This window comes from Pholcus phalangioides, unplaced genomic scaffold, assembly GCF_987345545.1.
Source record: "Pholcus phalangioides strain wild (caught in Gottingen) unplaced genomic scaffold, Ppha-v1.0 ptg000028l_1, whole genome shotgun sequence".
NCBI classification, from domain to species: Eukaryota; Metazoa; Arthropoda; class Arachnida; order Araneae; family Pholcidae; genus Pholcus; species Pholcus phalangioides.
Genome location: NW_028301618.1, coordinates 6,000,777 through 6,013,150, shown reverse-complemented (window position 1 = coordinate 6,013,150; position 12,374 = coordinate 6,000,777).

The window sequence follows — 12,374 nt, the reverse complement described above, 5'->3', positions numbered from 1 at the left end:
AGATTATTTCGCTTCCCGCAAAATTACTAATTTTTTACAAAATTAATATGAATGATAATAAAATTAATAACTATATGTCATTCTCATAAAATTGCGCAAAAAATACAGGCCTCCCACTTGTCCTACTTTCTACTAAATCCTATCACAAAATTCGTGTAATTGAGGAGGGGAATCATTAATATAATGCCAAATACAGTAGTATCTCCTTTATCTGACATTCCATATTATACGACGTTTCACCGCAAAAAAAAAGGATCAAGCACCAACTGTCGAGCCTCTCATAATTTCGCATAACAACGGAATTAAGGCTCCAGAAACTGCAATGAAATACATTGAGCAACAAGAAGAAGCTGCAGGAATCAACATGATAATGCTGCAAAGATGGCGAGATTCGGCAGCGAGAAAAACGGCACTCATCAGGAAAGCAGACTGTGATAAAAAATTTCTTTAAATCATCACAGAACTCAACTTTTTAAGTACTAAACCTCAGAATATTCTGTAACTCAGTTAATTTTTCCTATTGTGTTCTTGTAAAACGTGATCACTAGGTTTGTAACGTAAAATTAAGACACAGATGCTTAATAGGCTTTTTCTAAGTACTTCCGTATTATCCGATATTTTCGCCTATCTGACATTCTGCCAGCCCATTTATGTCAGATAAGTGAGACTCGACTGTATTGCAAATGTTGTGGATAGTGATTGATGGTACTGCCAAAGCAGAAATTGTATCATTTTTAAGGTTATTTGGGGGGGGGGGAGTGTGTGTGCAGTGCCGTCTTAAGCCATGGGCCCACCCAAGCACCTCACAAAAATGAGATCTGGTTGAAATTTTCGAGAATTTGCCTAGTAGGGCCTCAGAAAAATCACTTGGCCCGGGTGTGTGTGAACCATTTGGTTCATTAATTTTTCATTTGCTTAGTTTGAGGGTTCATCAAGCAGAGAAGTCAGTCATTAAAAACGTCTGTCTGGATGGAAAAAATAATATCGTATTTACTACTTCATGGTCTTGTACAGTAGCTAACGTTCATCGTTCAAAATTATAGTCCACATTTGATGTGTAGGTGACACAACAGTTTGCATTACAAAGCATTGGGTACATACGCCTAGTCTAGGTTCGATGATTCTGATGCTACCCAATAGCATTGTCTTCTGTATTTTAGGGCATGCAGAGGCATAAACAATGTTCCACAAGGATGACGTCACTCTCCGCTATCATACAAAGGTTTCAACAACTGGACGTTGCGAAGATATATTCTGGAAAGAGAGAAAATTCAACTGCCCCTGCGGGGAATCGAACCCACGTCCTTTCACTTTCTGGGTGAACGCCCTAGACTACAGAGGCACCGAATCTCTCAATCTTCCCTTGGAGCTCGTGTACACTGCCGGACCAGACTCAGGCCAAGCTCACAACCGCTGACGCTGCCACCAGATGGCGACTTACACTGTTCGATTCCCCGCAGGGGCAGTTTAATTTTCTCTCTTTCCAAAATATATCTTCGCAACATCCAGTTGTTAAAACCTTCGTATGATAGCGGAGAATGACGTCATCCTTGTGTAAGTCGCCATCTGGTGGCAGCGTCAGCAGTTGTGAGCTTGGCCTGAGTCTGGTCCGGCCGTCCATGTACGGTCCCTTTCAGTGTACATGAGCTCCAAGGAAAGATTGAGAGATTCTGTGCCTCTGTAGTCTAGTGCGTTCACCCGGAAAGTGAAAGGACGTGGGTTCGATTCCCCGCAGGAGCAGTTGAATTTTCTCTCTTTCCAAAATATATCTTCGCAACATCCAGTTGTTAAAAACCTTCGTATAAACAATGTTTACAATGCTCAGCAAAGAGCTGGAAATGAAACTGCTTCATTTGTCAAAAGTGATTGCACTGGTATTGAACAGCAAAATGTCCATCCTTTTTTTGAAGGGATTTGTTTACAACGCAGTAAAACCATCTGGTTCACCTTGACTTATTTACATCGGACCTTGCAATTGATAAATTTTGCACTATGCTTTTTTTAAAGTGGTCTCGAAGAAGCATCATCCTGAAAAAAGAAAAAAAAGTTGCGTATCTTCAGAATTTGCTGTGTATTGTCGGAGAGAGTTGACAGACTCTGCACACTTGGGAAGACCAAAAAAAAAAAAAGAATGTAATATATATTGTGGGAGAGACACAGAAAAGGGTTGCTAGTGCCCTGTTTTTCGGCTAGTATATAAATTTTTAAAAAATGTAAAAAAAAAACTTGTTTTAGGTATTTTTTTTAATTGCGCTAATCATTATGTTGTCTAAGGAGTTTGCCCTCCCCGTCCTAACTTTTAGCAGGGCTGGTAAAAAAAAATGTGGTTTATTTGGTTTTAAATGTAATTATAAAACAATCATTGGTGTATGCAAAGGGGAATTGGGGTTCTACCTCTCCCCCCGCCGAGCCAAGATTGTTAGTGTTATTTTGTAGGAAAAAGGTAAAACCCCCCCAGAAGGGAAAAAATCTGAAACCCGAAAAAATTCTGCTTACGCCTATGAACACAATTCCCTTATTAATTAATCTATAAATATTTAATTAGATTTAATATTTATATTAAATGTAATAATTTCTATAAATATTTCTTATATTTTAATAAAAGTCTACTTTTTGCAATTTAGTTATTTTATAGCTTAACTCAAGGAAATATTTTGTGTTTGAGAATTCTCTTAATGTTGTTATTAACCCTATAACAAAGATGTTTTCTCCCCAGTTACTCTCAATATGTTTGATTAGCACGCTATTTTGCAAAAAACAACAATGATAAAAACTGGGCACATACAATCTTTAATGAAGAATAACTAATGCAGATTAATTAGCAATGATTTATTATATGCAGGTGATTATAACTAAAATCATGATTTTGAAACACTACTACTACTAAACCATACATGTACCTCGTCCATATTACTCTGCTGAACCTCTAACGAATTGGTATATATTGGAGTGTACGTGAAGTTTTTTCTGTGTAGTGCTGCCATCTACTGCCAGTTTTTCTAACTATGAGTGAAGTGTAATGATTGAATAATTGTATATCGTTGTAGGCCCGAGGCAATGGAATTTTGTATGGCAAAGGGGGGAATACATAAAAATGTAAAATAGATGACACTATACTCATCAAACACATGGGCAATTTGCTTGTAGAATGTATATGATAGCCAGTCAAGGCAAAATGATGATGCAATTAGCATGGCATGATTTCTTAATTCATGGAAACATTACAAACAATTAAAACTTACACAAGAAATGTTAAACATGTAGTCCACTGTGTTCTAACTGAGGTGAAAGAACAAAAGTGCTTGTTCAACAACAGATCAGAGTTGGCCTATGCCATTGTAATGATGTGGATGTGCTTTCAATTCATGAAAGTTTGCAATCTGACCACTGCACATAATATTACGGGGCATCTCCAAAGCCAAAAGTTGCAAGGGTTATAGTAGCGTTCACCTCTGTCAGGTGAACATGGCGGCCAAGTGTTATGTTATTGTCGAAATGGTTCGTCAGCAGCTGCTTCACTGGTGTTGCAATGTACGTCTTGATAAAAGTTGTGTTATCCACTAGGGCTGGACAAATATAAAAAAAATTTAGGCACCAGCCATATTCATTAAGAGCAAAGTTGGTTTTTCCCCCGAGAAAAACAGTCCTGAACATTTTTTTTTTACATTTTTGGGACTTCATGACCCATTCTCATGTTGGAAGACACATTCAGACCTGCCAACTCTCCCGATTTAAGCGGGAGACTCCGGATTTTTCATCCTTCCTCCCGCTTTCCGGATTTGTTAAAATTTCTCGGGATTTTGGCAGAAAATTAGATTTTACGCGAGCTTTCACGTTGTCGTGGCGTCAATAATTACCATCGTCGTTAGGGAAAACACCCATAAAGGACAGCCGTAGTCATTTCCATTGGCATGGATGTAGATGTGACACAGTTCCAGAGCACTTGAAGGATCCGTGTAACATTTAGAGGCCACTAAAGTGGCTCTGTAGGGGACTTATCAATAGGGGGAATGTTAGTTCAGGTGCCCACGAACTAGCGAAAGATTTTTCTCGTTTTTGGCGCACTGAATAAGATTCCATCAAGAATATTTCATATCTTCATAAAGGGTGGTTGGTGATATAAGCATCATCCAAACCCCCCCCCCCCCCCCGTCATCAAAAGTATGCAAATCGGAACCCAGATCGATGCTGACGTAATACTTGAATGACCCCTAAAGAGAAAAACTTCACCTTCCCTTGTGTCGAAGAGCGGTGTATGACGTCACAGAAAAAACGAAAGTAGTAGTTTAAAGAAAAATTCTATCTTTGGCTCTATTTTTGGCGATAATTTAACATTCTATTAATAACGGTTCGTTTTCCGAGTCAGTTTTTGAGAGAAACTCAGTTTTTTACGTGGAAAATTTTCCAAAAAAATTCAACTACCTCTCATTTTCCTGATCTCCTTTTTCTCTTGAAGCACACGGTACGGCCCATGTGTTAAGACGGCACTGATCACCAGACTGATCGTACGCTAAAATCGGTTAATTTTTTCCCTTTGGTTAACTTTCCCTTTAACACCGAATACCTCAACAAGTTCCGAATCCTTGCTCATCTTCAGAGAAATGTCCCTTTCGGTCGACGCAAACGCTGTTTCGGCGCAGAAATGTTTTTGACCAGGACCCGTAGCCATAAATTTCGTCCCGAAGGAGATCACTTGCATTTCGAAAGAAACCAAAGTGATCAAAACTTTGATCTTTTTTTAGCTATTTTTCACATTTTGGGGAGGGGGGACCAGACACCCCCGCTGCACTCTTGGTTTTGAATGCTAGTGTTTGTTTTTTTTTTTTTGCATACGAGTAATTCTCAAAGTGTGCATCGCAGCTCCTAAGGACATCGCGGTGAGCTTGGATATTCATATGTGCATGCTCTTTGTTTCAAAGTGGTTCTTCGTTTAAAGCCGGGTATTCCTAGGAGTCGAATTTCTGTGCCGTGTGCAGCGTAAAAACGCTGATTGGTAAAAAACCTGAAATTCAAGTTTTCTGACCAGTCAGCGTTTTCACGTTGCTCACGGAGCAGAAATTCTACTCCTAGGAAAACCTGGCTTAAGGCTGCTCTGTGGAGCCGTGGATGAATATTGATTAGGACAGGAGTTCCCAAATGTTTTCCACCCGCGCGTCGCGCCTTTCCCTAATCAACGCTTATTTTTGTTGCTCCCCAAAGCAGTTTATTATTGAATATCTTCAAAAGAAAGATGTATCTCATTAAGCAAAGCACAATAATACGCAATGCACCACAATACGCAATAAACACTGCGTTGCTGTTAGAAATTACAGCATGCGATGCACTACAATATGGAAGGTGCCACTATTTGCAGTACACCGCAATAAGTAATACACCCCAAATACGCAATAAGCACTCATTAAAAATGGCAATACAGCACGCGATGCCCTACAATATGCAATGCATTACAATCAGTAATGTACAACTCTTTGCAGTGCACCACAATAAGAAATACAGTATAATATGCAATCCACCACAATACGCGATGTATCGCATTAAGCAACGTACAATAAAGCATTAAGCAATGAACCGCAATAAGCACTGCACAGCAGGTATGCACTACAATACGAAACCAGCAAAATCAATAATGCACTGTAATCAGCGAAGCATTGCAATAAGCAATTCACCACAATACAGAAAAATACGCAATACGGACTGCATTATAATAAGCAAGCAATACAGCATGCGATGCACTAAAACCAGCATTGTACCACTATTTGCAGTGCACTGCAATAAGCAGTACAGCACAATAGCAATAACCACTGCATTATAATAAGCAAGCAATACATATGCGCTACAATACGTGATGCATAACAATAGCAATGCACCACAATCAGCAATTCACCACAATTAGCAATGCAGCATAATAAGCAGTACGACATACTAAAATACGCTATTCACCACATTGCACAATACGCATTATACTGAGCAATAAAGCACAATACGCAAAACACACCACAATAAGCAATAAAGCACAATACGCAAAACACACCACAATAAGCAATAAAGCACAATACGCAAAACACACCACAATAAGCAATAAAGCACAATACGCAAAACACACCACAATAAGCAATACAGCTCAATACGCAGTATAGCACTATACATCGCAATAAGCTCCACAATACACCGTAACCAATGAAATACGATAAGAAAGCGATGCACAACTATTTTCAGTGCACGACAATAAGCAATACAGCCCAATACGCAATGCATCACAATGCGCAATAAGCACTGCATTGCAATGAATAGCATTCATATACATAGAAATTCATATTGCATAGAAATACCGCACGCAATTCACTATAATGCATAACAATACGCAACGCACCACAATCAGCAATGCACCACAAAAAGCTATACAGCACGATACGCTATACGCATTGCATTATAATAAACAATACAGCACGCGATGCACTACAATACGCAATGCACCAAAAATAGCAGTGCACCACTATTTACAGTGCACCGCAATACAACATAGAACGTAATTCACCGCAATGCGCGATGTATCGCAATAAGTGAAGCATCATAATATACGCAAATTCAAAAGCACTGTATTACAATAAACAATACATCACGTGATGTGCTGGAATGCGCAATGCACCACAGTCAGCAATGCACTACAATAAGAAATATATATAAGGCATATAAAACACGCAATGCACCACCATCTGCGATTCAGTACAATAAGCAATGTAACACAATAAGTAGTGCACCCTATCTATTCAGGGCACCGCAAAAAGCAATGCACCACTATATTCAGGGCACCACATTAAGAAATACAGCACTTAATGCACCACCATTGGCATTACAGCACAATACTTATTGCACCACCATCGGCAATACAGCACAATAATCAGTGTACCACCATATTCACAGCATCGCAATAAGCAATGCACCACTATATTCAGTGCACGCACCACATCAAGCAATACACCACCATCGTGATAAGCAAAACAACAGAATGCGTAATGTTCCATCATTGGCAATACAGGACAATGAGTAATGCACCACAATAAGCAGTGCACCACAATGCGCAATGAACCCCAATACACCATAAGCACTGCATTAGAATAAGCAATATGGCACGTGATGCACTGAAATACGTAATGTATAACAATGAGCAATTGACTAATATTTACAGTGGACCAAAATAGTCATTCAATTGCCAGTTTCCCACTCTGATTTCGATAAGTAATACACTGCCATCATAAATACAGTATAATACTCGATGCACTGCAATACGTACGTTATACACAAGGATAGGCGATACACAATAAGTAACGCACCACTATATGCAGTGCATCACAATAAGGAATGCAACACTATACGCGGTGAATTTCAACACACAAAGCACCATCATCGACAATAAAGCACAATACTATCACTATATGCAGTGCACCACAATGCGAAATACAGCCACAAAATGCAATAAACCACCATCGGCAATACAGAAAAATAAGTAGTGTACCTGGTAAATAACCACAATTCACACGAATTAATGCGATGCATCGCTATAAGCAAAGCACTACAGTACGCAATGCACCAAAATTCGCAATAACTCTGCATTAAAGCACGTGATGAGCCGCACAATCAGCAATGCACCATTATTTGCAGTGCATCACAATAAGCAAATGCAACACAATGCGCAATGAAACGCATGAAAACAATTGGATTCATCGTCGACTCGAAATGAAACCTGTCAATTGATGATATATGTCCAATGCCGCGCCCAGAACCAGGGTACCCGGAACCACTTTGATGTATACTTCACCACATACCTCTGGGTACATGCACGAAACTTGGTCCCTACAGGTCAAGCAGTTCTCGATGTGTTCAGGAGTAAAATGAAAATTTGACCCAAAATCGTATCCGACTTCCGTAACACAAAAACGTAACTGATTTCCGTCACCAAAAATGTCACCGACTTCCGTAATAAACACACAAATCGTCACTAATTTCCGTTGCACAGAAACGGGCCCTTTTCGAGTTTATGATTTTATATTACAGAGTTATGTTATATTTGTCATGGTTTCATTTGACTGCAATTTGAGAGATGCAATTTCTGTGATTTTAATATAAGTTGGCGACTTTGCTCACTGTTGGCATAATTTCCTTGGTGATTATTGGCAATGTCCCGCATTTTCCAGTATTTCGCAGGAAAATTTCACGTACTTCACTTGATGGTCAGCCGACTTTTTAAGCGTTGATGGCAGGTGAGAAATAAGTTTGTCCACTGGTATTTGTAATAGACAATATGCATTTCCCAGGGACATCTAGTGAGGTTAGTTTAGAACCGAGCACGCCCAGGCTCTGTCGCTTTTGCGATATAAGCTCATTTATCGTGAGATCGTGGGTGTGCTGGAGAAAACTCGAACCGGCAAGCCGGCCGGGAAAGCACACCTGGTTCGGACGAACATCCCGCCAACCTCCCAAGCAGCACAACCACACACCCAAACCCCCAATTCCCGGGCATATCACCGCTCGACAAAGTCAGGACAGCACCGCGAGTGCGATTCCCCCTCCGTCCCGACACCCGTGACAAGGCCCCGCCGGCGCGGTCCACAGCGCCCCAACACACCCCGCGAAGGGAGACACCCGACCACCCCTACCATCCCCCCCCCCAAGAACTATTGTGGATATGAGAGAACAATTTGTTACAGGACGGGAACATCGCTTCTCATCAAGGAAAACATGGAACGCCTCGCGACAAGGGCCTCAGTCGACGCGTTATTCAGTGACATCTAACGAGTCTTTATATGCTAAGAAATTACCATGAACTGAGAGAAGTGTATTGGGCTTTTACTATATTGTAGGCTTTGGTAGAAAGTCGATTTGTTTACTTATATTTGTTACATACTAACTCAATGTTTGCAGTGACATCTAATGAGTCTTTATATGCTAAGAAATTGCCATGAACTGAGAGAAGTGTATTGGGCTTTTATCATGTTGTAGGCTTTGGTAGAAGGTCGATCTGTTTACTTATATTTGTTACAGACTAACTCACTGTTTGCAGTGACATCTAACGAGTCTTTATATGCCAAGATATTAAGATAAGCTGAGAAAAGTGGATTATATTTGTTACAGACAACTAACTGTTGGCAGTAGCTCTTTCTTTAATTTTGGAATTATCACTTTTTCATTTGCTGAAATTATTTCTTTCATTAATTCTGAAATTATTTCTTTCATTAATTCTGAAATTATTTCTTTCATTAATTCTGAAATTACATCTCATTAATTCTGGAATCACTTATTTCATTAATTTTGGAATTATTTCTTTCACTCTGGAATTTTTTCTTTCATTAATTTTGGAATTATCACTTCCATCAATCTGGAATTATCTTTCATTACTGCTGGATCGGAATTATCACTTCCATCAATCTGGAATTATCTTTCATTAATGCTGGATCGGAATTATCACTTCCATCAATCTGGAATTATCTTTCATTAATGCTGGATCGGAATTATCACTTCCATCAATCTGGAATTATCTTTCATTAATGCTGGATCGGAATTATCACTTCCATCGATCTGGAATTATCTTTCATTAATGCTGGATCGGAATTATCGCTTTCAATTATTTTGGAATTATCACTTCATTAATGTTGAAATTACCTCATCATCGATCATTCATCGATTTTGGAATTCTCTTCCATTAATTCTATAATTTTTTTCTTTGATTAATTTGGAATTATCTCTAATTAATTTGGAATTATCTCTAATTAATTTTGAAATTATCCCTTCCATTAATTCTAGAACTTTTTCTTTCATTAATTTTGCTTTGAATTATCCCTTTTTCTTAATTCTGCTATTATTTCTTTCATTAATGCTGAAATTATCGCTTTCATTTATTTTTGGAACTGAAATAAAACTAGAATTTTTCTTTCATTAATGCTGGAATTATCTTTCGTTAATTCCGGAATTACCACTTTCATTAATTATGAAATTATCAATTTCGTCAATGCTCAAACTATTTGTTTCATTAATTCTGGAATTATCTTTCGTTAATGCTAGAATTATCACTTTCATTCAATTTGGAATTGAAATTATCTTTCATTAACTTTGGAATTGAAATTATCTTTCATTAACTTTGGAATTATCTTTCATTTATAGTGTGAAAAATCAAAAAATGATAAAAATCGTTCCAATCTACGATAAAGTCGGCATCGATAAAATTTTAACATTGATCTAAGCTGACCATGTTTCCTCGAGAGAAATACGGGACATTGGGATTCCAAATACGGGACATTGCCAATTATCGCCAAAACCAAGCAAAGTTGCCAAATATTGTTGAAATTACGGAAAAATCACAATAGCCGGAAATGATGATGCATTACTGCAAATTGCAGTGAATTAAAATGTATTCCACGAAAAAAAAACGTTCACCAAGGCAAATGTGGGAGATTAGTATTCTCATATATAGATGTAATTATCATAAAATAATTTATGAGTTGAAAAATAATGTCAATCTTTGACATCAATAAAGAATAAAAATTCAAGTAGGCTACGTGTAAAATACGGGAAAAACCGGGACACTTTTGCCAAAAAGTCGGGATGGCCAAAAAAAACAGAAAATACCGGGACTGTACCGGGAAATACGAGATGTATGGTCACCCTACATTGATCTCTATGGGGGGGATCGTGTTTGTTTGCACCGAGTCACGTCGTATCCTTGCATTAGATGTAGACACTGTGTGTGTGAGCTAATAGTAAACTTTACTTATAGCTCAGTGTGTGTGGATGTCATCGAGCTTATATTACTGGAGGGAGCATCCAGCCGCCGCGACGTCATCTACATCTAATGCAAGGATACCACGTGATTCGGTGCCCAGAACCACGATCTCCCATAGAGATCAATGTTAACATTGCCGATTTTAACATAGAATTGCGGAAATTTAGTGGGGTTTTCCGCCACATCAATAATTTTAAAAATTGAATTGAATTCTCGATTTTTGAAATATTGAGTTCGCTTAGAGATACGAAGCCCAGAAAATTGAATATAAATAAATTAGCCAGACTCACTTTTGAGGTTGATATCCATGCAATGACATTAATTTCAACTTTTTATTTATATCTCACGCACGAAAATGAAAATTAATGTCTCCGTATTGTCTTATAATATATAACTGCATCAATACATATAGTGTGGGATATTTTGAAATTAATTATGGAATTAGTTCTTTATTAATTATTATTTCTTTCATTACGTCTGGAGTAATTGCTTTAATCAATTCTGGATTTGTTTCTTTCATTAATGCTGAAATTATTTTTCATTAAACGCTGATATTATTTCTTTTACTAATGCTGGAATTATTTCTTTCATTGATTCTGAAATTATATCTCATTAATTCTGGCATTATCTCTTTCATTAATTTTGGAATTATATCTCATTAATTTTGGAATTATCACTTCATTAATGCTGAAATTACTTCTTTCATAGATTTCAAAACATCCTAAACTATATGGATTGATGCAAGTGGGTATCATAAGACAATACGGAGCTATTAATTTTCATTTTGGTGCTTGAGATATAAATAAAAAGCTGAAATTAAAGTTATTGCATGGATATCAACCTCAAAAGTGGGTCTGGCTAATTTATTTATATTTCATTTTCTGGGCTTCGTATCTCTAAGCGAACTCAATATTTCGAAAATCGAGAATTCAATTCAATTTTTAAAATTATTGATGCGGCGGAAAACCTTACTAAATTTCCGCAGTTCTATGTTGAAATCGGCAATTTTAAGAATTTTAACATTGATCTCTATGGGAGATCGGGTTTGTTTGCACCGAATCACGTGGTCTTCCGACGAAAGATGTTGGGAGGGCACCTTTCTCAGGGGTGTAATGTGATAGGCCTCCTCGTAGTGCACCCTGGGTAACGCTAAATCTATCACACGTCATTGTCACCGCATATTTGTGCTCATATCATTCACATTTCAATAGCCCAGATTACATGTTAATTTCCATACACCTTACAATACTTGTCTTGCGTTTGTCTGTCCTGTACATGTCCTTGTCTTTTGTGTCCAACCCCTCATTGTGGGCCCCGCTCAGGCGGGGAGGGGGTCCTCCCGGATGGGGCATTGCTTCTAGCGTATGCCCCATCCGGGACGCTGTCTACCTGCGTGTTTGCCGTGCGTGGAGACCCGTAAGGCTGGAGATGGGGCGTCTTATGAGTATATGAAGGCGTCTTAGTAATATAAGCTCGATGGTGGATGTAGACGACATCGCGGCGGCTGGATGCTCACACCTGATTTTGAAAAAAAAAAAAAATTAACCAATTGGCACATTTCCAGATCATTAGAGAATAAAAGGAAAAAGTGGTGGGAAGA